The sequence below is a fragment of the Trichosurus vulpecula genome, chromosome 7 (assembly GCF_011100635.1).
Source record: "Trichosurus vulpecula isolate mTriVul1 chromosome 7, mTriVul1.pri, whole genome shotgun sequence".
Taxonomy (NCBI): Eukaryota; Metazoa; Chordata; class Mammalia; order Diprotodontia; family Phalangeridae; genus Trichosurus; species Trichosurus vulpecula.
This window is the reverse complement of record NC_050579.1, coordinates 5,967,900-5,992,177: the sequence shown is the minus strand read 5'-3', so window position 1 is coordinate 5,992,177 and position 24,278 is coordinate 5,967,900. Positions and strand designations below refer to the sequence as shown.

General features: G+C 39.4%; 1 pseudogene; it reads left to right on the top strand.

Moving 5' to 3' along the window:
• Positions 1–5,086: 5,086 nt before the first annotated feature.
• On the top strand, positions 5,087–5,923 carry LOC118858154 (annotated as a pseudogene).
• Positions 5,924–24,278: the final 18,355 nt, after the last annotated feature.

Here is a 24,278-nt window from a genome sequence, read left to right as displayed (position 1 = left end):
ATTATAGCCAAATTTCAGAATTACAAAGTCAAGGAGAAAATACTGCAAGCAGCCAAAGAGAAACAATTCAAATATCATGGAAGTACGGTCAGGATGACATGGATCTTTCGGTTTCCACTTTAAAAGACAGGAGAAACTGGAATATGATATTCTGAAGGGCAAAGGAGCTGGCACTACAACCAAGGATCAACTACCCAGCAAAATTAAGCATAATTTTTCAGGGAAGGAGATAGACGTTGAACGAAATAAGGGAATTCCAGACATTCCTGATGAAAAGGCCAGAACTCAATGGAAAATTTGATCTCCAAATACAAAACTCAAGAGAGACATAAAAAAATACACAGGGGGAAAAACCCCCACAAACCTTATTAATCAATAAACACAAATTATTTGCATCCTTATATAGAATTATATAGTCTTACGTATGTTTTATGTGTATACATATATATGTCAATCTTGAGAATAGTACACCTATTATGACAATTGAAAGGGATACACATAGACTATGAATGTCTGTAAAAATAATGGATATAAGGATAAAAAACATAATTAAGAGATGTAAAGTGGGGACTTTGAGAGAAAAGGTAAGGAGGTAGTAGAAAAGGCACAATGAACAAATGAAAAGGCACAAAAACACATTTTATTAGAGGGAAAGAAGGGAGGGAGAAGAGCAGTATTTGACCTTTACTGTCATCTGATCTGGTTTAAGAAGGGAATAACATACCATGATAAGTATAGAAACCTAACTCGTCCTACAGGAAGTAGGAAGGGAAAGGGGGAGAAAAGGGAGGGGGTGGTTAGAAGGGAGGGGAGAAGTAGCAAATTGGAAATGGTAAGACATAGGAGAGGAATAAAGAGGGAGGGTAAAATGAGGAAGGAGGCAGTCAAAAGCAAAACTTTGTTGAGGAGTGGAAGGGGAAAGGGAGAAATAAAAGCATAAACAAGGGGAAATAGAATGGAGAAAAAGACACAGATAGAAATCATAACTGTGAATGTGAATGGGATGAACTCTCCCATAAAACGGAAGCAGATAGCGGAATGGATTAAAAACCATAATCCTACAATATGCTGTTTACAAGAAACACATTTGAAACAGGGGGATACACACAGGGTGAATGTAAAAGGCTGGAGTAAAATATATTGTGCCTCAGCCAAAGCAAAAAAAAAAAACAAAAAAAAAACAGGTGTAGCAATCCTAATCTCAGACAAAGCAAAAGTAAAGATAGATTTAATTAAAAGAGATAAGGAAGGACACTATATCCTGCTAAAAGGCACCATAAACAATGAAGCAATATCATTGATAAACATTTATGGACCCAGTGGTATGGCATGCAGATTCTTAGAGGAGAGGTTAAGGGAGTTACAGGAAGAAAAAGACAGTAAAACTATGATATTGGGAGACATCAAGCTTCCCCTTTCTGAACTTGATAAATCTAACCTCAAAATAAATAAGAAAGGAGTCAAGGAAGTGAACAGAATTTTAGGAAAGGCAGATATGATAGACCTCTGGAGAAAACTGAATGGGGATAAAAAGGAATATACTTTCTACTCAGCAGTACATGGCACATACTCAAAAATCGACCATGTACTAGGGCATTAAAAACCTCACAATCCAGTGCAGAAAGGCAGAAGTAGTCAAAGCATACTTTTCAGATCACGATGCAATAAGAATTATTTGTAACAAAGAACCATGGAAAAATAAGCTAAAAATTAATTGGAATCTAAATAATCTAATTCTAAAGAATGAGTGGGCCAAAGAACAAATCAGAGAAACCATTAATAATTTCATTCAAGAGAATGACAATAATGAGACAACATACCAAAACTTATGGGATGCAGCAAAAGCAGTTCTTAGGGGAAGTTTTATATCTCTAAATGCCTACATGAATAAAATAGGGAAAGAGGAGATCAATGATCTGGGCATACAGCTGAAAAAACTAGAAAAAGAGCAAATTGAAAATCCTCAATTAAATACCAAATTAGAAATACTGAAAATCTAAGGAGAAATTAATAAAACTGAAACCAAGAAAACTATTGAACTAATAAATAAAACAAAGAGCTGGTTTTATGAAAAAATCAGTAAAACTGGTAAACCTTTGGTCAATTTGATTAAAAAAAAGAAAAAAAATCAAATTAAATTATCAGTATCAAAAATGAAAAGGGTGAATTCACTTCTAATGAAGAGGAAATCAAAACAATAATTAGGAATTATTTTGCCCAATTGTATGCCCATAAATTTGACAACCTTAGAGATATGGATGAATACCTATAAAAACCTAAATTGCCCAGGTTAACATAACAGGAATAAAATTTCTAAATAACCCCATCTCAGAAAAAGAAATTGAGCAAGACATCAATGAACTCCCTAGGAAAAAATCTCCAGGGCCAGATGGTTTTACATGTGAATTCTATCAAACATTTAAAATTAAAGAACAATTAATTCCTATACTTTGTAGACTATTTGGGAAAATAGGTGAAGAAGGAGTCCTACCAAATTCTTTTTATGACACAAATATGGTACTAATACCCAAACCAGGTAGAGTCAAAACAGAGAAAGAAAATCATAGACTAATTTCCCTAATGAATATTGATGCAAAAATTTTAAATAAAATATTAGCAAAAAGATTGCAGCAACTTATCACCAGAATAATACACTATGGCCAGGCAGGATTTATTTCAGGAATGCAAGGCTGGTTCAATATTAGGAAAACGATTAGCATAATTGACCATATCAACAACAAAACTAGCAGAAACCATATGATCATCTCAATAGATGCAGAAAAAGCCTTTGACAAAATACAACATCTATTCCTGTTAAAAACACTAGAAAGCATAGGAATAAATGGACTCTTCCTTAAAATAATAAATGGTATCTACTTAAAACCATCAACAAGCATTATTTGTAACGGGGATAAACTACATGCATTCCCAATAAGATCAGGGGTGAAAGAACGATGTCCATTTTCACCCCTACTATTCAATTTGGTACTAGAAACTTTAGCTGTAGCAATAAGAGAAGAAAAAGAAATTAAAGGAATTAGATTAGGCAAAGAAGAAGCTAAATGATCCCTTTTTGCAGATGATATGATGATTTACTTAGAGAATCCTAGAGAGTCAAGTAAAAAACTACTTGAAATAATAAACAACTTTAGCAAAGTTGCAGGATATAAAATTAACCCACATAAATCCTCAGCATTTCTATACATTACTAACAAAGCCCAACAGCAAGAGAAATTCCATTCAAAGTTACTGTAGACAGTATAAAATATTTGGGAGTTTATCTACCAAGACAAACCCAGGGCCTATATGAACATAATTATGAAACACTTTCCATGTGAATAAAGTCAGATCTAAATAAATGGAAAAATATCAGTTGCTCATGGTTAGGCCAAGCTAATATAATAAAAATGACAATTTTACCTAAATTAATCTATCTATTCAGTGCCATACTAATTGAACTACCAAAAAATTATTTTACAGAGCTGGATAAAATAATAACAAAATGCATCTGGAAGAACAAGAGGTCTAGAATATCTAGGGTATTGATGAAAAGAAATGCTAGAGAAGGTGGCCTAGCCATACCAGATATTAAACTGTACTATAGAGCAGCAGTCACCAAAACTACCAGGTACTGGCTAAGAAACAGAGTTGTGGATCAGTGGAATATGATAGGTAAACAAGATCGAGAAGTCAACGACTACAGCAATCTACTCTTTGATAAACTCAAAGAGGCCAGCTTCTGGGCTAAGAATTCACTATTTCACAAAAACTGCTGGGAAAATTGGAAAATGGCAGGGCAGAGACTGGGCATAGACCAATATCTTACACCATATACCAAAATAAAGTCAAAATGGGTTCATGATTTAGGAATAAAGGCTGAAACTATAAGCAATTTGGGAGAGCAAGGAATAGTTTACCTATCAGATTTATGGAAAAGAAAAGAATTCATGACCCAACAAGAGATAGAGAGCATTACAAAATGCAAAATGGATAATTTTGATTATGTTAAATTGAAATGTTTTTGTACAAAAAAGCCAATGCAACAAAGATTAGGAGGGAAGCAGAAAATTGGGACAAAGTGTTTACAACTAGTGTCACTGATAAAGGCCTCATTTCCAAAATACACAGGGAACTGAACCAAATGTACAGGAATACAAGTCATTCCCCAATTGAGAAATGGTCAAAGGATATGAACAGACAGTTTTCAGAGGAAGAAATTAAAGCTATCTATAGGCATATGAAAAAATGCTCGAAATCACTACTGATTAGAGAAATGCAAATCAGAACAACTCTTAGATACCATCTCTCTCCTGTCAGATTGGCTAAAATAACAAAACAGGAAAATGAAAAATGCTGGAGAGGATGTGGGAAAATTGGAACATTGTTACATTGCTCATGGAGTTGTGAACTGATCCAACCATTTTGGAGAGCAATTTAGAACTATACCCAACGGGCTATAAAAGTGTTCATACACTCTGACCCAGCAATACCACTTCTAGGATTATATCTCAAAGAGATCACACAAGTGGGAAAGGGACCCATATTTACAAAAATATTTATAGTGGCTCTTTTTGTGGTAGCTCAGAATTGAAAATCAAAGGGATATCCATCAATTTGGGAATGGCTGAACAAGCTGTGGTATATGAAGGTAATGGAATACTATTGTGCTATAAGAAATGGGGATGATACGGACTTCATAACAACCTGGAAAACCTTACATGACATAATGCTGAGTGAGCCGAGCAGAGCCAGGAGAACATTATACACAACCACAGATATATGGATTCTGTGAGGACTAACCCTGACAGACTTTGCTCTTCTTGGCAACACAAGGTGCAAAGACAACTCCAAAGGACTCACGATGGAGAATGCTATCTACATCCACGGAAAGAACTATGAAGTATTAATGCAGATTGAGTTGCACTTCATGCTCGCCTTTTTCTCCCTCTTTTTTTTTCTCTCTTTTGTGTTTGTTTTTGAGTTGTGTTTTTATTTTGGTTCTGTTTCTTCTTTCTCATGATTCATTCCATTGGTCATAATTCTTCTCCATAACTTGACTAGTGTGTAAATTAATTCAATGCGAAAAATGGCAGCTTCGGGGGAAAGTGGGGCCTCGGGCAGCGGCGGCGGCAGCACCAAAGAGGCGTTTATGACCTTCTACAGCGAGGTGAAACAAATAGAAAAAAGAGATTCTGTTTTAACATCAAAAAATCAGATTGAAAGACTGACCCGGCCTGGATCATCTTATTTTAACTTGAACCCATTTGAGGTTCTCCAGATAGACCCTGAAGTGACAGATGAATAAATCAAGAAGCGATTCAGGCAGTTATCCATATTGGTGCATCCTGACAAGAACCAAGATGACACAGAGAGAGCACAGAAGGCTTTTGAAGCTGTTGACAAAGCCTATAAGCTCTTCCTGGATCAGGAGCAGAAGAAGAGAACCCTAGATGTCATTCAAGCAGGAAAAGAGTACGTGGAGCATACCATAAAAGAGCGAAAGAAACAGCTAAAGAAAGAGGGGAAGCCTACAAATATGGAAGAAGATGACCCCGAATTGTTCAAACAGGCAGTTTACAAACAGACAATGAAGCTTTTCGCTGAATTGGAGATTAAGAGGAAAGAAAGAGAAGCAAAAGAAATGCAGGAAAGGAAGCGGCAAAGAGAAGAAGAGATTGAAGCACAAGAAAAAGCAAAGAGAGAAAGAGAGTGGCAGAAAAACTTTGAGGAAAGTCGAGATGGGCATGTGGACAGTTGGTGAAATTTCCAGGCAAACACAAAGGGAAAAAAGGAGAAGAAAAATCGGACCTTCCTGAGGCCACCCAAAGTAAAAATGGAGCAGCGCAAGTGATGTCTGGGGCTGCAGCAACAGAACCTTTCCCTCCCTCTGCTCTCCTCCCCTTTCTGCTTTGAAGGACTCATCCCCCACATAGAATAGTATTGGCTTTTTAGTCCATTGGTTTTCAGCATAATTTAATATTGATCAGAGTAATTCTTTTGTACATGGAAACAAAGGGCCTGGTTTAATAGCAGCTTGGCCCAGTCCCCACCACCAACACCACTGTCGAAGGCATGAGAGGGGGAGGGCACCGCCCACCTCTGTTGCTGTTTGTAATTTAATGTTTTGTACTTCACTGAATTGTGACCTTTATGAACTTCATGTAGAGTGTATGGAAATCATCTCATTAAACCAATTGTTTAAAGTGGAAAAAAATTAATTCAATGCGAAGTTATACATGGAAGTTACATGGGATTCCATGCCGTCTTGTGGGGGGGGGGTGAGGGAGGGAAGAAAATCTGGAACCCAAAATTATGTAGAACCATGTGTTGCAAGCTAAAAATAAAAAGAAATTTAAAAAAAGAAATTATCAAGGATAACTGCCCTGATATTCTAGATCCAGAGGGTAAAATAGAAATTGAAATAATCTACCAATCATCTCCTGAGAAAGATCCCCAAAATGAAACTCCTAGGAATATTGTCACCAAATTCCAGAGCTTCCAGATCAAGGAGAAAATACTGCAAGCAGCCACAAAGAAACAATTTGACTATTGTGGAAATACAATCAGGATAATACAAGATCTTGCAGCTTCTACGTTAAGGGACTGAAGAGCTTGGAATATGATAATCCAGAGGTCAAAGAAGCTAGGATTAAAACCAAGAATCACCTACCCAGCAAAACTGAGTATCATGCTCCAAGGCAAAAGATGGATTTTCAATAAAATAGAAGACTTTCAAGCTTTCTCAGTGAAAAGACCAGAGCTGAATAGAAAAATTGACTTTCAAACACAAGAATCCAGAGAAGCATGAAAAGGCAAACAAGAAAGAGAAATCACAAGGGACTTACTAAAGTTGAACTGTTTTGTTTACATTCCTACATGGAAAGATGATGTGTATAATTCATGAGACTTCAGTGTTAAGGTAGCTGAAGAGAATATATGCATATATATATATATATATATATATGTATATATATATATATATATATATAGAAACAGAGGGCAGAGGGTGAGTTGAATATGAAGGAATGATATCTAAAAGAAATAAAGTCAAATTAGGGGATGAGAGGGGAATATATTGAGAGAGGGAGAAAGGGAGAGATATAATGGGGTAAATTATCTCACATAAAAGTGGCAAGAAAAAGCTGTTCTGTTGGGAGGGAAGAGGGGGCAGGTGAGGGGGAATGAGTGAATCTTGCTTTCATAGGATTCGACCTGAGGAAGGAATAACATACACACTCAATTGGTTATCTTACCCCACAGGAAAGATGGTGGAAGGGGATAAAAAAGGGGTAATGATAGAAGGGAGGACAGATAGAGGGAGGAGGCAATCAAAAGCAAACACCTTTGAAAAGGGACAGGGTCAATGGAGAAAATTGGACAAAGAGGGATAGGATAGGAAGGAGTAAAATATAGTTAGTCTTTCACAACATGAGTATTGTGGAAGGTTTTTGCATAATGATACACATGTGGCCTATGTTGAATTGCTTGCCTTCTTAGGGAGGGTGGATGGGGAGGGAAGAGGGGAGAGAATTTGGAACTCAAAGTTTTAAAAGCAGATGTTAGAAAAAAAAGTTTTTGCATGCAACTAGGAAGTAACATATACAGGTGATGGGGCATAAAAATCTATCTTGCCCTACAAGAAAGTAAGGGAAAAGGGGATGGGGCAGGGAGTGGGGTGACAGAAGGGAGGGTTGACTAGGGAATGGGGCAATCAGAATATATGCCATCTTGGAGTGGGAGGAGGGTAGAAATGGGGAGAAAATTTGTAATTCAAACTCTTGTCAAAATTAATGCTGAAAACTAAAGATATTAAATAAATAAATAAATAACAAAAAAAAATAATAATTCAGCCCTTGCCTAACCAGGGTAGAGTACAGCACAACTATTAAACTGCACACTATACTTCTGTTGAAAAAAAATTTCCAAGGAATACTGCTTATCTATGCATAATAAGGATTGTACATAAATCAAGCAACCAACTATTCCAATAACATTTATTAAGAAATTCCTATATACCATGCCCTTTACCAAATACAGAGGTATTTTTTTTTATTTTTAAAACAAAATATTTTAATATGTGAGTTACTGCCCTCAGGAAGCTTACATTCAAATGTAGAATTCAATGTGTATATTCAGAAGGCACATATAAATTAGATACCACATAACCTTGGGGAGCGAGAGGAGGAGACATTATCATTGGAAGGGGGAGCTGGAGCAGGAAAGACTTCGTGCAGAAAGTGTCTTGGATGAAGCCAGGGATTCTGAGAGGCAGAAGCAAAGAAAGTGCATTCCAAACTAGAGGGATGGTTAGTGCAAATGTGTAGAAATATGATAACCTGGGTTCTGTATGGGAACAGTAAGTGAGCGCATTTAGCTGAATTGTAAAGTATGATGAGGAAAGTAATGACACAGTAAGGCTATACATATCACAAAAGGTTATGCATTTTAAGTCATCCCAGATTAATAATATGCTACTTGCCTGTCTATCCCTCCCAAGCACTTTGCTGCCTTTGTTAGTCGCTAGAAGTCAAGTCTCAAGATATTTGCTCTTGGACAGGAACTTAGGAATGGATGAGCCTGTGCACTAACTTGTGTCCTGGCCCACCAGCCTTCTAGGTAGCTAAGTAGCTCAGTGGATAGAGCTCTGGGCCTGGAGTCAGGAAGGCTCGAGTCCAGATCTGGTCTCAGACATTTACTAGCTGTGTGACCCTGAGATAATCACTTAAATCTGTCTGCCTCAGTTCCCTTAACTATGAAATGAAGAAAAGATAAGAGCATCTACTTTGTTGAGGATCAGATGAGAGAAGCTTTGTAAAGCATTTAGCATAGTAGCTAGCATGTAGTAGGTGCTATATAAATGTCTATGCTCTTCTTGTTCCTTCTTCTAACAATCCAACCAATCCTGGGCCAAGATCTCAATGCATTCAATAACCAATGGAGGCATAGAAGGGATTTCCTCCTTTTGATAACAATAAAAAGCATGAAGTGGGTGCCCTGCAACATTGGTATCAATCCGTGGACAATAGCAGAAAACACACATCTCAAAACTGAGAATTAGGGGCCATCCCACCAGACTTTGTAAGTATAGCATTCCTCAGAGGGCTAAGGTGGATAAAACCTTGCTCCTGCACAAGACACTTGAGTCTTCAAGGCTCCAAAGAAATCCTCAGCATGCTCAAGACAAAGAGGGACCTAATCTAGATCTCTGAGGCTAACTATAGACTTGTAGATTAAAACTTCCCTGTCTCCCCTTCCTGATTCACAAGCTTCTACCAAGGTCAATGATCAAACAATATTTGGGAACCAGCATTAATGTTTGGATGAGTTAATACCTTAAGTACATATGGGTAATAGCTCTTATGCAAAAACCTACTGACCCCATAGAAACACTCTATTCTATGTTCTAGCTGTCGCTTCTCCTGCCTATGGCTTGTGACATGTACAGAATAAAGCATTTGACTAAGTTATATTCTAAATTGAAACAAAATGGACTCTCTTTACATGTCCTCTCGCAGCAACAAATTGATAGGGAAGCGGGTTCATTATCCTCTTTATCATCTGATATGTAATGTAAGCATGTAAGCTCCTTTAAAGCAGGGAGTTTGTCATTCTGTCCCCAGTACTTTAGCATAGGGACTAGAACACAGCAGTCATTTAATAAATCCTTATTGTTGATTGACTGCTGCAGTCAGTAATGGAAATTTCTAAGGAATTGTCTGTTTCAGCACCATGGCCAGCAGACACCATGCCTACATACAGCAAACTGGTGGTGATAATGAAGAAAATGAATTTGAATTTAAATTGTGTTTCCAAGTTCTGATCATTTTCCTGCTTTCCTCTTAAGGCAGCAGCTCCCAGAGTGTAAACCTCACTATTCAAAAGGCATCTTCAACTTCCCAAATCTCTTTTGAATTAAAAGAATGTAGTCAAAGCAATGTACCACAAAGAAAAAAGATAATAAATTACAGGCCTAGATCAAAGCCCAAAAGGAGAATGGCATGGTGGTCTTGTGGGGCTGTAAATAATCAGAGGAAGATGCATACAGCCACATGATGGACAAAAACATCTTTTTTTGAGAGAGTGATGTCTGAAAAGAATATAGTTTGACCTGTCCTCCATTCAAATTGAGATCTCAGTATTTGAGTTGATTCCCTGGTCCAACCTATAATTGCCAGCTGACCTGATGGCCCAATAGCCTGGAAATAATGAAGTCACTAAGATTCATTCTGTCAAGTAGTTTCTCTTCATTCGGGAGATAAAAGTCACAATTTCAAATGTCCAGGACGAAATGTATTCCATTCACCGGGGTCCATTATCCTGTGGCACATGTCCAAGGCTTCTCCAACCTTCAACCTGTTATTCCTTCTGGCAACAACCCTCCTCTCTCCTACCTTCTCTTGACTTTGTGAGTGATTTAAAGTAGATGACAGTCAAGATACGTTTTGAGATTTACAAAGACCTTTTCTTTTTTATGTCCATAGTGGTGGTGGTGGTGGTGGTGGTGGTGGTGATTGCTTTAATAATCTAGACTGACAATGTAGCTTCCTTCAGTAACTCAATGTTTCTGCATATATTGTATGCTTGCTTATTGTTGAGAGTTTGGAAGCAAGGTGAATTCAATATTTGGGGACGATTTAGGAATGGTAGCTTACTTCCAGAAAAAATCCCCACCCCCTTTGGAGATGCTAAGGCTTGTGAGTATTCATGGAAATCACTTTCATATTATGAGTCCAGAGTTGATGGTGAGATTTTATTTTGTCCTTTCCATGTTTAATAGTTTCCTATGGTACATTAAGCACATTTTGAGGGGCTACCAAAGTTCTCTAGCCATAACTTCATCCCTACTTTCCTTTGCCTACACTTCCTATTTCTTATTAACCTAATTCTCCCCATGTTTCTCTGCGTGGTCACTTACGAGGTGTGTACATTTTTTAGCTTAAGTTGTTTTTTGTTGTTTGCTGATTTTTCCAATCTATTTCTTGACTTTGGACATTATATTAAAATTGTCCTCTGCTCACTATTGTTGTTCAGGGGGAACTCAAAATGTTGGGGTGCAAGGTCATCTCAAAAGAACTTGCTCAGGCTGTCTCCATATCAAGTAAAGGCATTTATTGAAGATAACACACACACCAGGAAGGCTGCTCCACCCCTTGAGGGAGACCCCAGCTTAAGGGGGGCAGTTCATTAATGGAGACAGTAGCTCCTTAAGAGAGATAGCCCCAGGGAAAGGGGGTGGCCCCTTCTCAAGGGAGACGGCCACTTCAGGGAGATGCTCACTTAAGGGGGACACCTGATAAAGGGAGATGCCCAAGTAAGGGGGATGCCCCCCACTTACAGGGGATGCCCCCTAGTCAGGAGAGGCTAGGGATTCTTTTGACTTTTAAAATCCTTCTTGAGCTCTTCCAAAAAGGTTTTTTGGGATTGAGTCCAGTTCATATTCCCATTTGTGGTTTTGGATGTGGATATACAGACAATATTGTCCTGTACTGAATTGCCTTGATCTTCCCTGTCCCCAGAATAAGAATCTATGGTCTTTGTCCATTTCTACTTTTTGCTGATGATTTTTGCTTATTTCCTGGCTTTTAAAGTTAAACTCTCCTCCTGTAGTGAATTGACCAAAGCTTGTTGTACTGGGAGCTGGGGACCTGGTCACTGGTTTTGTATGCTGGGGCCTCAGGTGCTGGAAGCTGATGGCTGTAGGGGTCTGGCAGCTTACCTGGTGCTGAACTGGGGTCAGCAACACTGGAACTCTTGTGGTGGGGGTGGAATCTGGCCCCTGGGGGATGCCTGCTCACCCAGGCTTTGCACTCAAATGTTTGGCTGCTGGAGGATGTCTGTCAACCTGGAGTTGTGCCACCTGAAGTTGTGCTTCCTGGAGTTGTGTTGAAGCACTGAGAGATTTGGCTGCTAGAGAATGCTGGTGCATATGGTGGGTTTCTGAGTTGGTATCTACTGGTTGCCCTGCCTGTGCTGAAGTACTGGGGGGTCCTGGTGTTGGTACTTGCCTGTTATGCCACCCTGAAGCTCAGGATCTCCCCCTGGTTTGCTGAGGTAGGGCTAGGCACTGGCTTGCTGGGACACCTCCCATCCTGTACTGTTCCCCTTCCCCCAGAGCAAGAGGGGCCTTTTCTGTAATCCTCCAAGGTTCTTGGGCTACAAGACTGCTGTGCTCCATATTTCTGCTGGCTCAGCTGTTCCAGGGGTTTTCCTGGGGTGATATTTTCTGGGCTTTCAAAGGTCAATAAGGGAGGGTGAGGGCAAATTACTTCTTACTCTGCCATCTTGAGTCCCAGAAGTAGAACTCCGAGGCTAGGGATTCTTTTAGAGGAAAATCCACTATGTTCATGGAGATGAGGTAACCGGAGGCAATAGTTCAAAGTTTTGAGCTTCGGGGGCACATCCTTATTCTATTGTTCAGCCCAGGATAAAGGGGCAGAGGGGCCCCTGTTAGTTTTGGTATTTCATTGACCAGTGTGTGTGTGTGTGTGTGTGTGTGTGTGTGTGTGTGTGTGTGTGTGTAAGGGGTGAGGATGACTGGTCTGGCTTGAGATTCTGTCCTTTGTATTCTTCTTCTACTTTCACAGATTAGTGGTGGCCTGTAAGTTTGCAGTGCTTCCAATATGCCGTGATCCAGGGAGAGGTCTGGTCACTGCCCTCCTGCTTTACTCTCTGGTCCTTATCCATGTAAGGCCCCTACTCCCTCATGACCACAATCATTTCTCTATTCATTCTAGAACTGTGATCCAGAACTGGGTGATAGAACTGCCAGATGGCACCCATTTTTGTTTTCAGTGCTAATAAAGGGTTCCATGGGATTTCTTTCTGACCAGGTGTTCAGTACACTTATTGATCCTGGGCATTGAACTGCTCCCCACTCCAATTACCACTGCCACAGCCCAGGGTTGCCTGAACCACTGGTGCCACATCTGCCCAACTATGCTCCTCGCCAGCCCTAACTCCTGTGTCCAGAGACCTCTCTTTCTGTGTTCATGACCTTTGCTGAGCTAGAAAAATGATTCTCTGACTCTTAATTGGATTTCTTGCCCTAAATTTAATCTGATATATTTTATTAAGTTGTTTTGGAGAGGGTGTGTTGGGAGAGTTAGGCAAAATGCTGTCTTTACTTCACCATCTTGATTCCACCCCCTCCATGTCATTCTCAATGAGTAGCCACCCAGCCTGTGCTGGAATAGCAGCCAGAGCTGCAGAAACTCATTTCTTAATTTCTGAAATGATTGGGCCAATTCCCAAAATGAATCCTTGACTAATTGTTAGAAGGCAGTGTGCTTTAGCAAAGAAAATGCTGGCACTGGGGACATAGGACCTGGGCAAAAGTCTCCTCATTCTCAACCCCCTCCACACACCACACACCCCCCAGCATCTACTAATGGCAGGAACCTGGCCACACAGCAAAGAAAAGGAAGAAGACCAGTGCCTTCATGGATGGTCTCTCAAGGTTGTCAACAGCCTGAGAGTGTTACATCAATAAGTCAGACAAAGTCTTTAATAAAATAGAACACATTGCTAAACAGAAGTACCAAAGTCGCCATTTAGCTAGATACCAGGGTTACGCACCTTGAGACTAAGGTGGCTGTGACGTTGGCAAATTGCATCTCTCGTGCCTTCCTTTCCTTATATGTCAAGTGAAATGATTAAACTAGATCAGGGGTTCTGAAGCTTATTTAGCCTACCACCCCCTTTTCAGCAAAATATTACTTAGCAACCCCCACTCCAAAATCTACTTTGTTTAATATTTGTGAAATTTATACAATTTCAAAACTATGGTTTTTAGATGTGTCTTAAAATTAATAATTTATTGTACATTTTTGGGGGGTTCTGTACTGAAATTCTGATGATGCAATATTATATCATGTAAGTGTATTGTGTCACATCGTAAACAAGTCATTGCACACACATATTCCTGCATGCTGGATTTCCCAACAATGCATGGCATTGCTCACACTTGCTTGTAGGCAAACTTGACCACCCATAGGTTATAACTTGCATTTTATGTGTTTATTTGGAAAATTACATAATCACTATGACTTTAACTCTGTTACACAACAAATGACACATGTATCAATGGTTTTTCAAAATTTTTCTCCTCTTCTTTCTTTATGCTTCTATTACCCCATTATTTTTGTTCAACACCCTCTAGTTGCACCCAAGGCTATTACTTCCCTGCATTATTCCAGCACCCCTGGGGAGTGGTATCACCCACATTGGGAGCCTCTGAAACTCTACAAATTCCTAATTGGGAATCCGCAGACCATTTACCCACAAGGGATCCATGGATTGACTTGAGAGGGGCTATGATCCTGGATGGGCAAAAAATCTTTATTTTCATTAACCTTTGATGTTTTTGTAATTATATTCTATTTTATGCATCTAAAACCATGATTTTGAGAAGGGAGGGATCCATAGATTTCACCAGACCCCTAAAGGGTACTTTGACACAAAAACAGATTTAAAAAGAATCCTTGACCCAGACCATATTTGGGAGCAATTCCAGCTCTCAATCCAAAAAGTCTCTGTCTTTTTCTAGTCTTGCCACTGATAACTTTGGTGACTTGATGTCATTTGCCAGATGACTTTTAAAAGGTGATCCACATTCAAAGTGATTACAAAAGACAAAGCTATCCCTTGTCTATCCTCCACACCTTGTTCTATCTTGAAAGTCTGCTGTATACCCATTATCATCTTTCCTTTTCACTTTTAATGTATCTCCTCCATTCCAGGAGCAATGCTGTCCTGGATGAGACGTCTCTAGCCAGCACAGTTGAATGCTAAGGAAGCGATGGCAGGAACAAAAGGAGTGAATCTCTCAATTCCATTTACCAGGTCAACTTCACAAAGAAAAACTCTGAAAGACTTAAGAATTTTGATCAATTCAATGAGCAACCGTATGTGCAGTGGAGTGGTAATGAGGCTTATTACCCGCCTCCTGACAGAGCGGTGACACATGGTTCAGAGGGAGACGTGCATTTTTGGACACAGTCATTGCATGAATTGGTTTTTCTTGCCTGCTTATATGTTTCTGGAGTGGATTTATTCTGCATTTTAATAGGGGGGATTTCAGGGGACAGAGGAGAGACTAGCAATAGTGATGCTAAAAGAAAGAGGCTGATTGAAATATTTTTAAATGCACAGAAAAGAACAGGAGAAAGTTCAAAAGAAGTACAGGCAAATGGGACATAAAACATCAAATAGTGCAAATTTGAAAAATGTAAAAACTTAATGAGGATTTGTTTTCACATTAATTGAGACTTATCTGCACACTGAAATTAGGAGGGGGGCATATAAATTAGGGTAGATGATAGAATACACAAAAGTATAATGGCTCTTTGATTCATAAGTGATAAGAAATCTCAGGGTAACCAAGCAGAGAAGGATCTCACCCCAGTAGTCCTTTCTTGAGAGCCTCTAAAGGTCCAGATATTGGGAATCTAGAGATACATTGCAAAGCTGAATTTCACCACATCCCTGTGGCTCTGCAGGCTCTCCCATTCACCATTCAAGGTTCTTGTCTTGGCTTTTACATTCTCTCTCTCCATCTTTGCTTCTTCTTTTCTCTACAATCACTCTGAAGTCTCTGTACCAGTCAAGATCCCCATCTCATTCATTTATGCCACACACATCGTGAAGGTCTTCAGAAATCTCTAAGCCAAGTAGGAAACCCAGATCCTTACATGTACCCTTCAGGGAAGTAAGTTCACAAGCCCATCTGGGTTGGGCTCATTACAGCTCCCATATACATTGTCTTCTTCCAATGGAATGTGACCTCCTTGGGGGACTATCATCCTAGTGATAGCACCCTATCCCCATGACAGTGCAGTGCCTGGCACAGAACAAACACTTAATAATGTTTTCATGTGTAGTGGGTATTCAGTAAATGCTTATTAATGAATAAATCCCATGAGACCCATAGTGTTTAGTTCAATTTACTTCTCAAATTATCTTATATTCATTTGTCTATGTACGTGTTTTCATTTCTGGTTTTGTTGTGAATTATTTTCGTTATTCCGTGCACCTAGGACAGTACCTATAAACTAGTAAGCCCCATGAATATTTGTTGGATTGACCTTTATTGCATAAAAAAGGACAGGTAAGGATGGATATAAGAACTGTCTGATCAAAAGGTCTCTTAGTAGGGATGATAAAATAAAAAGAATATAAAAACTCACCAGGCAACCACCTTAGAGATGCCTTCCCTTTCCCTCCCCCCATACAACTTTTCAGTCCTAAATGGACCAAATGAAATAGCCATTGAGCTCAGTTTCAGTTATTTCAATGAAGTAGGTCAACAGTTTTCCTTCCCCTAAACCATGGAACGGAGGAGAATGTAGACACAGTGAAGATCACCTAGATGGAATGGAATGGAGCACAATGAACTCAGAGCTAGGGTTTGGAGGTCTAGCTCTGCCATTTAATAAATGTGTGACTTTGGGCAAGTCATTTCATCTATTGAATTATCTGGAATAAGGGGATCATAGGGCCATATCTCTAGAGGTGGAAGGGAACTTAGGGATCATCTCATCCAAGCCCCTCATTTTACTGAGGGTTGTCATCCTCTCAACAGAAGTCCCTTGGGGAAAGGGGCTGTTTTACTAGTATTTGTGTCCTTGGTCCCTGGCACATAGTAGACCCTTAATTATGTTAAGTACAATTGTATGGTCTTGTAGATCCCTTTCCAGCTCTGAAATCTCATTGCTTCATTGCTCTATGTGATCCCCAGGTAATTTACGCCGTGTCCTCCAGAAAGATTCACTAGTGGATCATTTCAGTGCCAGGTAGAAAAGCTCAGGGAGACTTACCATCTTTCCATCTCTCGGTGTGTCCTGGATATGAAATACTTTGTCAAATGTTTTTGGCTTCCCATAAAAGAGCCGTCACACATAAAACTTTGGCCTTTTCATATGAAAGATATTGTCTGTTTGAAATTGAAAAAAATAAAAAGGAAACAGGGGATGGAGATATTCCCACAAAGTTAAAACAGTCCATTAATATGGAAATTACATCGTGTATAGTACAGTAATTAGGAATTCAGATAACCTCAATGGCATTAAAATATCCAAAACAACTATTTAAAAATCAGTATTTCCTTTTATCCCTGCATAATTTTTACAACTTTCTTTTTTTGTAATTCAGGATTGTAAGGGAGGCAGAGGCAACTTGGCACAGTGGAAGGAGTACTGTCCTGGAAATCAGGAGCTCCGAGTTCAAATCCTTAGCTGGAAGATGAGGAGCAAGTGATTTCTCCTCTCAGAACATGGATGTTCTCATATGTAAATATCACAAGGGATCTCAGCAATTAGCTACCTTGGAGCTCTTAAACTGGGATCCAGGAATTTATTTTGTTCTTTAGTATTTCGACAATTGTACCAGTAGAAACCATTTCTTGCATAATTACATATATTTTATCTCATGCATTTAGAAACATTCTGAGGAGTCCACAGGCTTCACTAGTCTGCCCATGGGGCCCAAACCCAAGGGGCTAAGAACCCCAGGTCTAGACCAATGTATACCCTAAGGAATTCCTGCTGTTTGCAGTGAGCAGCATTTGTCAAGGGCTCATTATTTCCTGAGCTAAAAGATGCCCTTCCAACCCTCCAACCTATAACTTGAGCAGTTCTAGAAAGTTGCCTGCCTAGCCTAGGGTCACAGAGCTAGGAAATGCCAAAGGCTGAACTTGAAACCAGGACTTCCTGAGGCCAGGCCTCTGCCCGCCCACCCACTGCTGTCTTCTTGTTTTTAAAACACTTTTGTTTGTTTCATTAAACCATCCTCCATAAGATATGAGAGGGATAATCATTAAAACCATTTAACTGATGGGGTGGTTGTGAGGGAAGTGATTTTTAGACATTAAAAATCTCCAAAAATGAAAATAATTATTCACTTAGTCATAGATAGTGACATTATGTCCACAGAGAGCCCTTTCTAAATTAATTAAATATATTAAGGTAGAGTGGAAGCTCCCTGAGGCTTCTGGCTCACTTCTGTGTCTCTTGCTCAAACTTCTGATGCCTGAGCCAAAAGCATCGATCAATCACCAACCCTTAGCAGGTGCAGGGTTACAGATACAAAGAATGAAATAAGCCTTACCCTCAAGCAGGCACTTCAAGGTTGGTTTGATTGGGGGGGAGTGACCACAGGTGGTTAGGGACATACAGCAGGCAGAGCCTCTTAATAATACAATATATAATACAATACAATAATACAAATATTATTCCCCACCTAAACAGAAAAGGCTAAGATGAGAAAGAACTCGAGTGTATTCCTCAATATTTCTAACTTTCACTGCCTATTGTTACCTGATTACTACTATGCATTTTTGGTGACAGGGTCTCTCCACAACATTTATAAGTAGAAATCGATTAAGTGGAAAGCTTTTCTTAAAAATGGAATCAATGGGTATGAATCTTAAAAGCTAAATGTTCAAATATCAACACTGTATCAGTGAGCCAACATGCTTCCTCCAACATTATTTAGCTTTAATGTGTTTCTTTAAGTATCATATACTTTGAAAAATAAAAAAAAATCACATACATATGTATATATGTATCTACATAGATATACACACAAATAATTATATGTATATATTGTGTGCAAATCTATATTATATATACACACATATATATACATACATGTGTGCATAAAATGTATGTGTGTGTGTCCAAGTGTGTGTGTGTATTCACACACAGTTTTGTATTTAGAGACTATGTATTGGCATAGTGGATAGAAAGCTGGTCTGAGCCAGGAAGAAGTGTTCAAGATCTTCCTCTGACACATATTGGCTGTGTGACCCGAACCAGGTCACTTAAGCTTTGAGATCTCTAGGCAACCCTTTAAATTGCAGAGTTGGTACCAAACTTGGAACCCTTGATTTCCTTCAAATCTCAGACTCTCTTTAACTGTGAAAGAAAATTCTATAATCTGGGTTCTAGGCATAGGCTTGTCAGAAACACTTTTTAAAAAAACGAATTTATACTAATTCTAAGCATCTCTGATTAGAGAAAGAACACAAAATGGTAGAAATTCATTCAACTTTTAAAAATCTCTCTGTTCACAAATCATTTTGGAGTTATGATTTATAAAATTCTTAAAGAATAGAGAGATTTCTTCAGTCAAGACAAAGTTAGGTGACAGTTTCCGATCAATAGTAACTTAAAGATTCATACATACTAGAGAAGCATTTTCTAAAACTCCTCAGTTATTCTTTATCAAGGACTGTCCTTTACACCTCGTTTAGGGTGAATTTAATATAAATGTTATTAACTGAATTAATCAAAGACTTTTTCCTTCTCTTAGTCTAATCACTACCTTTATCACTTCAGGGATGAGTCCTTACTGAAGTGACCAGGATAGAGAGGGGCCTGGGAGTTGTTTAGGATCTAATTAGGCTTTTTATGATGTAAGAAAGATTTCAGCAAAAAAAAAATACTGCCCCCCGCCAAAATCCATAGTAAAAGACTCATAAGTTTTCTCATTTAGTCCAAATGCTTTAGATTAGGATATTGATAAAAATGCTTTTCTTCATGTTTCTAAAAGGGAGGGCAGCTCAATCTGTTTCTGTCTATAAATACATGTATAGAATATATATATATATGTATGTGTACATATATATGTGTATGTATGTGTATATATAGACATATTCTTATACGTGTATGTATAACATGTAGAGAGGCATGTATGTCTATATGTGTGTATGTGCACACACGTGAGTAGCATAGTAGATTGTCACAGGAATATACTTACAAAGATGTTGATGAATCTAATGAACTAGAAATATATTAATCAAAAGAAATTTATTCCACTTCTGAGTTCAATTGGGAAAAACTCCAGAAGTGTAATGAATTCTGCAGATGAAAAGGAAGCTCTCAAGACAAGGGAAAGAAGCTAGGCATGTGAGCTAATAGATGGGAAGGAGAACAACAACTCCCTCCCCCCAGATCATGCTGTTACCACAGAATTCTTCAGTGTCAGTGGATGATGGAAGGAACTAATCAGAACAGTGAAGGGCTAGTGATCTTCCCTCTGCTTACTATGGAGAACAGAGGAAATTATGTGTTCATTCATTCAAATAGTATTTACTTAGGAGTGCTCATATGTCAGACTCTGGATAGGAAGCAAAGATACAACCTCAACAATCCTCAACCTCATGGAGCTTACAATCCATGGATAGCTCATATTGTGATCTGTATGAGCATGAAGAAAACAAAGGCCCACTGCCACTCCTCAGTTCGCAAGATTTGTTGTGCAGAATTAAAATAGTGAACATGAGGACAGTGGGCTGGGTTACCTTTGGGAAATTTCCTAGTTAATGACTTCAAATTTTCCCCCAAAGCAAAACATGCATCTTTTTAGTACCAATGCTTTCTCAATGTACTTGTGTGTGTGTCTCCAGTGCTTAACAACATGTCAGGCACATTTTCTCTTTGTACCAGATGTGAGATGTCCCTGGTATAGGGAATTCCCAATGAAGAAACTCTCTCTGCCAATATAGGTAAGTACCAGCTCTGTAACTTCTAGCCAGAGTAAGTTTCCTGGGGGGACTTAAAGGTGAAGTAACTTGCTTGTCACACAGGCAAGGGGCAATGGAGAAGCATGTGGTGTGTGTGAGGAGCTGCAAAACATTGCAAATAACGTATTCTGTTGGAGAAGTGGAATGGAAGAACTCATCAGATAAACGTGACCGAAAAAATGATGCCAGTCATACAGTGACAAAACAAGCATCCTTTGTCTTCTACTAGTATCCTTGTATTTGTAAAGAGAAATCAAAGAGGGCCCCTGGCATATTAGATGAACCCCTGGCAATGAGGATCTAGGCATGTGTTGCACAGGACAGCAGGTTTGGACACGTTACAATCTGCGCCACTGGAAATAGAACACACATTGAGGAGGCCACTGATTCACTGTTGTTGTGCAGTCATTTCAGTCACATCTGATCCATTTAGTGTTTTCTTAGAAGAAATACTGAAGTGATTTGCCATTTCCTTCTCTTACTCATTTGACAGTTGAGGAAACTGAGGCAAAGAGAGTTAAGTGACTTTCCCAGGGTCAAACAGCTAGTGCCTGAGGCCAGATTTGAACTCATTAAGATGACTCTTCCTGACTTCTAGTTGCCCTACATATCCACTTTAGTAGCCCAGTGGTACAGGATTTGTACTTCTTGCTATCAGCATTCCAAAATTTCCATGAGAGATGAACTTCTTACATGGATATATGACTCTGTGAGAATTGAGAAAAGGGGACAGATTTGAGGAAAGCAAGCTACTCAGATTGCTAAATGAAGATTGTTTCTTACTCCTCTGTGCTGAGCCTGAATGCCTTTTTGCCCCTTCACTTTCTTTTTTTCATATTTTATTATTTAATATTTTTAGTTTTCAACATTGATTTCCACAAGATTTTGAGTTACAAATTTTCCCATTTCTATCCTCCCCCCCACTCCAAGATGGCATATATTCTGATTGCCCCATTCTCAGCCCTCCTTTCTGTCACCCCACTCCCCCCCTTATCCCCTTTCCCCTTACTTTCTTGTAGAGCAAAATAGATTTCTATACCCCATTGCCTGTATATCTTATTTCCCAGTTGCATGCAAAAGCAACTTTTTGAGCATCTGCTTTTAGAACTTTGAGTTCCACATTCTCTCCCCCTTCCCTCTCCACCTACCCTCCCTATGAAGGCAAGCAATTCAACATAGGCCACACATGTATCAATATGCAAAACACTTCCACAGTAATCATGTTGTGAAAGACCATACTTTCCTCCATCCTATCCTGTCCCCCTTTATTCAATTTTCTCCCTTGATCCTGTCCCTTTTCAAAAGTGTTGGCTTTTGATTACCTCCTCCCCCAATCTGCCCTCCCTTCTGTCATCACCCCCTTTCTTATCCCCTTCCCCCTACCTTCCTGTGGGGTAAGATACCCAATTGAGTGTGTATGTTATTCCCTCCTCAAAACAAATACAATGAGAGTAAGATTTACTCATTACCCCTCACCAGCCCCTTCTTCCCTTCGAACAGAACTGCTTTTCCTTGCCACTTTTATGTGAGATAATTCACCCCATTTTACCTCTCCCTTTCTCCCTCTCTCATTATATTCCTCTCTCACACCTTAACTTTTATTTTTTAGATATCATCCCTTCATATTGAGCTCACCCTGTGCCCTCTGTCTATATATATGAGAAAGGTCTCATGAATTACTAACATCATCTTTCTTTGTAGGAATGTAAACAACAGTTCAACTTTAGTAAGTCCCTTATGATTTCTCTTTCTTGTTTACCTTTTCATGCTTCTCTTGATTCTTGTATTCGAAAATCAAATTTTCTATTCAGTTGTGGTCTTTTCATTGAGAATGATGGAAAGTCCTCTATTTTATTGAAAATCCATATTTTACCTTGGAGCATTATACTCAGTTTTGCTGGGTAGGTGGTTCTTGGTTTTAATTCTAGCTCCTTTGACCTATGGAATATCATATTCCAAGCCCTTCAATTCTTTAATGTAGAAGTTGCTAGATCTTGTGTTATCCTGATTGTGTTTCCACAATACTCAAATTGTTTCTTTCTGGCTGCTCGGAATATTTTCTCCTTGATCTGGGAACTCTGGGATTTAACAACAATATTCCTAAGAGTTTTCTTTTTGGGATCTTTTTAAAGTGGTGGTCAGTGGATTCTTTCAATTTCTATTTTACCCTCTGTTTCTAGAATGTTAGGGCAGTTTTTCTTGATAATTTCTTAAAAGATGATGTCTGGGCTCTTTTTTTGATCCTGGCTTTCACGTAGTCCAATAATTTTTAAATTCTCTCTCCTGGATTTATTTTCCAGGTCAGTGGTTTTTCCAATGAGATATTTCACATTGTCTTCCATTTTTTCATCCTTTGGTTCTGTTTTATAATATCTTGATTTCTCATAAAGTCACTAGCTTCCACTTGCTCCAATCTAATTTTTAAGGTGGTATTTTCTACAGTGGTCTTTTGGACCTCCTTTTCCATTTGGCTAATTCTGCCTTTCAAGGCATTCTTCTCCTCATTGCCTTTTTGGAGCTCTTTTGCCACTTGGGTTAGTCTATTTTTTAAGGTGTTATTTCCTTCAGTATTTTTTTGAGTCTCCTTTAGCAAGCTGTTGACTTGTTTTTGATTGTCTTGCATCACTCTCATTTATCTTCCCAGTTTTTCATCTACTTCTCTAACTTGCTTTGCCCAATGCTTTTTGAGCTCTTCCATGACCTCATACCAATTCATATTTTTCTTGGAGGCTTTTGATGTAGGCTCTTTGACTTTGTTGACTTCTTCTGGCTGTATGTTTTGATCTTCTTTGTCACCAAAAAAAAAAAATTCTATAGTCTGAGCCTGAGTCCTTTTTTGCTGCCTGGTCATGTTCCCAGCCAACTACTTGACCTTTGAGCTTTTTGTCAGGGTATGACTGCTTGTAGAGTAGAGAGTACTTTGTCCCAAGCTTTAGGGGCTGCGCTGATGTTTTCAGAGCTACTTCTACTCCGCCATCACCAAAAGCTCTGCCAGCAGTACTTCTCCTCCCCCAAGAACAGCCAAGCAGGCCTGCAACCCAGATCCAAGTAGTGTTAAGCAAGAGAACCCTGCCTCTGTGCCAGAAAAGTGCTCCCTGCACTCTGGCTCTGATCTGGTGCTTGATTCCACCCACCAGGTGGGCCAGTGACTCCTGAAGCAGCTGAAGCTGGAGCTCTAGAAGCAGCTGCAGGAGCTTCCTGCTGCTGCTGCTGCTGCTGCTGCTGCTACTGTTACCACTTCTGTGCCACCTCTGCCACCCCCAAGGCTGGGGCTGGACCTCTCTCACCCCGATGCAGCAGTTTTCCCACTAACCTGGTCCATGGTCTTTGGAGTTTGTGGGCTGAGAAGTCTGGTAACTGCTACAGCTCAGTGGTTCATGGCCCTAAGGTCTGCTCTGGCTGACTCCTGGTCTGGTCTATCCTGGCATGGCCCATGCTAGGCTGCACTCCGCTCCCAGCATGGTGTGATAGACCCTTTCCAGCGACCATCCAGGCTGTCCTGGGCTGGAGACCTGCTTCCCTTTGCTATTCTGTGGGTTCTGCAGCTCTAGAATTTGTTCAGAGCCATTTTTGGAGGTATTTGGGGGAGAGCTTAAATGAGTCCTTGCTTTCCAGCCACCATCTTGGCTCCACCCACCCCCCACACCTCCACTTTCAATCAATGAACCAACATTTATTAAGCTTCTATCATATTCTCAGAACTATGGCTAGGCATTTGGGATACATACTAAAAAGGGCCAGTGCATGAGCTCAATAA